Source organism: Portunus trituberculatus, chromosome 33, assembly GCF_017591435.1.
Source record: "Portunus trituberculatus isolate SZX2019 chromosome 33, ASM1759143v1, whole genome shotgun sequence".
In the NCBI taxonomy this organism is placed as follows: domain Eukaryota; kingdom Metazoa; phylum Arthropoda; class Malacostraca; order Decapoda; family Portunidae; genus Portunus; species Portunus trituberculatus.
Window position 1 is genome coordinate 16,901,199 of NC_059287.1, and position 3,775 is coordinate 16,904,973.

The 3,775-nt window shown below is 40.8% G+C and overlaps 1 non-coding gene across 1 annotated transcript; it reads left to right on the top strand.

Moving 5' to 3' along the window:
• Nucleotides 1-748: 748 nt before the first annotated feature.
• On the top strand, nt 749-824 carry Trnag-ccc. Its single transcript has one exon. It is a non-coding gene; the product is annotated as a tRNA-Gly (tRNA).
• Nucleotides 825-3,775: the final 2,951 nt, after the last annotated feature.

Sequence of the window (3,775 nt, forward strand, 5' to 3'; positions counted from 1 at the left end):
TTAGTGAAGTGGGTGAGGCTTGAACACACAGGGAAGCCCGCACCTGGAGGACCCATCTGGAAGCCCTCTGTTGGCTGGAAGGTAGACGCTGGAAAAATGAAGTCCAGATCCCAAGTCGTTCTTCCTGGAAACGACTACAAAGAGAGAGAGAGAGAGAGAGAGAGAGAGAGAGGGAGAGGGAGAGAGAGGGAGAGGGGTATCACCTAATGTCGGTATATAATGTGGTTTTTTATATTTATATTTCGTTAAGTTACCACTAAAATTACGTGTTAAGTTGTTTTTTTATGTTTTGGTGAGATTAGGTAAGGTTGTATGAGATTAAGTTAGGGTATTTTTGAGTTACCTGAAGTTAGTTTAGCCTTCTTTATGCCATTCAGTACTAAGACACATTTTTACCTTGAGATTTGTGTACGATTAGACCATTTCATTGACATTAGGAAGCGTCTATGGAGGGCAGAAGATTAACAGCTAGAGTCCCCACTATTTTTAATCCCGACATGAGTTTCTGAAGCTGTATAAAATCACCAAATAGTAAGAAGAATGAATATAGAAACACGCCCTGGTACTGAAGGGGTTAAGTTAGCTTGGGTCACTTTATGTCTAATTTATATAGTCATTATTTTTTAAGACTACCAAAAATTTATCTATTTTATCATCTAACGTAATAATTTTGATACATGCACCTTATCTGAACATCCTGCCTTTATACACACACACACACACACACACACACACGCGCGCGCGCGCGCGCCCGGTAGCTCAGTGGTTAGAGCGCGCTGGCTTCCCAAGCCAGATGACCGGGGTTCGATTCCCCGGCCGGGTGGAGATATTTGGGTGTGTCTCCTTTCACGTGTAGCCCCTGTTCACCTAGCAGTGAGTAGGTACGGGATGTAAATCGAGGAGTTGTGACCTTGTTGTCCCGGTGTGTGGTGTGTGCCTGGTCTCAGGCCTATCCGATGATCGGGAATAATGAGCTCTGAGTTCGTTCCGTAGGGTAACGTCTGGCTGTCTCGTCAGAGACTGCAGCAGATCATACACACACACACACACACACACACACACACACACACACACACACACACACACACACACACACACACACACACACACACACACACACACAAAACTTTTCCCTCTTAAAGATTTATCAGCGTGAAGACGTAAAGTTTGAACGCCTACAGTATAATCAGCAGCGTGGCGGAGAGAGCAAGTGTTGGTTTCTTTTTGTACTTCCTCTTATATTTTTCACTCGTAAATACAAAGGGAGAAAAAATACACACACACACACACACACACACACACACACACACACACACACACACACACACACACACACACACACACACACACACACATTTTGTTTTTTACTATTTATTATCATTACACATAAAAATAACTAATCTTGTTTATGTTAAATGAAAACGAAAACTGAAGAGATCTTCTCTCTCTCTCTCTCTCTCTCTCTCTCTCTCTCTCTCTCTCTCTCTCTCTCTCTCTCTCTCTCTCTCTCTCTCTCTCAATAAACTATATTTCGTCAATTTCAACATTATTTGGGAGTTTTTTTGAAGAAGAGCTAAAAATCAGAAATCCATGTATAATCTAGAGAGAGAGAGAGAGAGAGAGAGAGAGAGAGAGAGAGAGAGAGAGAGAGAGAGAGAGAGAGAACGAACGAACGATGAGGCAGTATTTAGAGTCCACTTGTAAAATGAAGGATGGGAACAAATAACAGAGCCGTCGTGATCGTGGGAAGTGAAGTAAAAGCGCGTTAAAAGTGCAACAGAATTTCACGAGCGAGATTCAGGCTGGGAGAGACGCAGTGATAAAAAGGTTGTGTTGTGTGTGAGGATTCGCTTTGCTAGACTCCATTAATTACGCAGTCCAGCGGTGGGACCTCGAGAAGCCTTTTGATCGAAGACACAAAGGAGGAGAGGAAACTAATTAGAAAAACACCTCGCATTTGCACCGCCAGCTTGAGAGAGGGAGAGATGGAAAGAGAGGGAGGAGAGAGTAGGAGGGAGAGGGAGAATAGAGAAGATTACTTTTATTCAACCTGATCTGACCTAGCCTTTAAATCTAATCTAACCTAATAGGGAGATAGTCCACATTTGCACCTTCCACTAGAAAATGAAATAGGGAAGGAAGATTTAAAGGAAGAATAAGGAAGAATAGAGAAGAATGGGGAAGAATAGGGAAGTTTTAAAGGAAGAATAGGAAGAATAGGAAAGATTTAAAGGAAGAATAGGGAAGAATAGTGAAGAATAGGAAAATAGGGAAAATTTAAAGGAAGAATAGGGAAGAATAGGGAAGACTTAAAGGAAGAATAGGGAAAAATGAAACTAAGTCTTTATTTTAACTTCCTTACGTAATCTAACCAAACCTAACCTAACCTAACCCACTCACAAAATAAGAAGAGGAAGAATGAAGGAGAGTAAGCTGAATTAATGTGTCTTAAATGAACGTGACTCATTTCTCTACGTCTAATTAGAAAATAACCCATTGAGAAGGAGGAGGAGGAGGAGGAGGAGCAGCTGGAGGAGGAGGAGGAGGAGGAGGAGGAGGAGGAGGAGGAGGAGGAGGAGGAGGAGGAGGAGGAGGAGGAGGAGGAGGAGTAAAAGAATAGGAAAGAATAAACTAACTTAACCTAACTTAATATAACTTGGTGTAACAGAATTAGGAAGCACGTCACATTTGCATTACTCTTTGTCAACGAGGAAGACCGGGAGGAGAGGGAAGAAGGAAGAAGAAGAAGAAGAAAGAAGAAGAAAAAGGGGAAGGAGGAGGAGAAGGAAAAAAAAATAAGAAGCAGGAGGAAGAGAAAGAGCCCAGAACAAATTAATTTAACCTAACTTGACCTAACTTAAGCTAACCTACATGCACCAGCTGATAGAAAGACGAAGAGGATAAGAAAGAAGAAGAAGAAAAGGAAACAAGAGGAGGAGGAAGAGGAAGAGCCCAGAATAAACTAATTTAACCTAACCTGACCTTACTTAACCTAAGCTACATTGACCAGCTGGCCGGCAGTGAGGCAGAAGAACATAAACAAAAACTAGAAAATCGTGAAGAAACGAACAAGAACAAGAAGTGTACAAGTAACCTAACCTAACCTTACCCAACCTAACCTAACCCAACCCAATTGAACCCCTCCAGTACCATGACACGTTTTCATAATTATTCTGGTTACTATTTGGGGATTTTATACAGCTTCAGAAACATATGTTGGGATTAGAATAGTAAAGACTGGCCATTGATATTTTGACCACCATAGACACTTTCGTCTGATCATACCCCAAAAATCGAGGTAAAAATGCGTCTCGGTACTGAAGGGGTTAAGTAAAATGAGGTGAAAAATATAACAAAAGAAATCTAGAACAAGAGAAATGAAAAGTTAAAGAAAATAAGAACGAGAAGGCTAGATAAAAGTGAGAATCTAATATAACCTAATGAAAACCTGACTTGGATTTACCATTTGGCAGTCAAGAAGAAAAAAACAACAAAAACTAGACCAACAAGAAGAAGAAGAAGAAGAAGAAGAAGAAGAAGAAGAAGAAAGCTATTCACCCTCCTACTAATGTCCTCCACCCAACTCACCTCAAACAAAAAAAAAAAAAAAAGAGAGAAAGAAAGAAAAAAAAGAAAGGATAGACAAAAAAGGCAACCCAACTGACAACTTACTCACATGAATGGACGAAAATCTCTACACCTTCACGCCAATTACGCTGAAAATCTTAGCAACACCTGCACACTTTTCTCAGATTTATCCTTCCTTGGTCTTGTG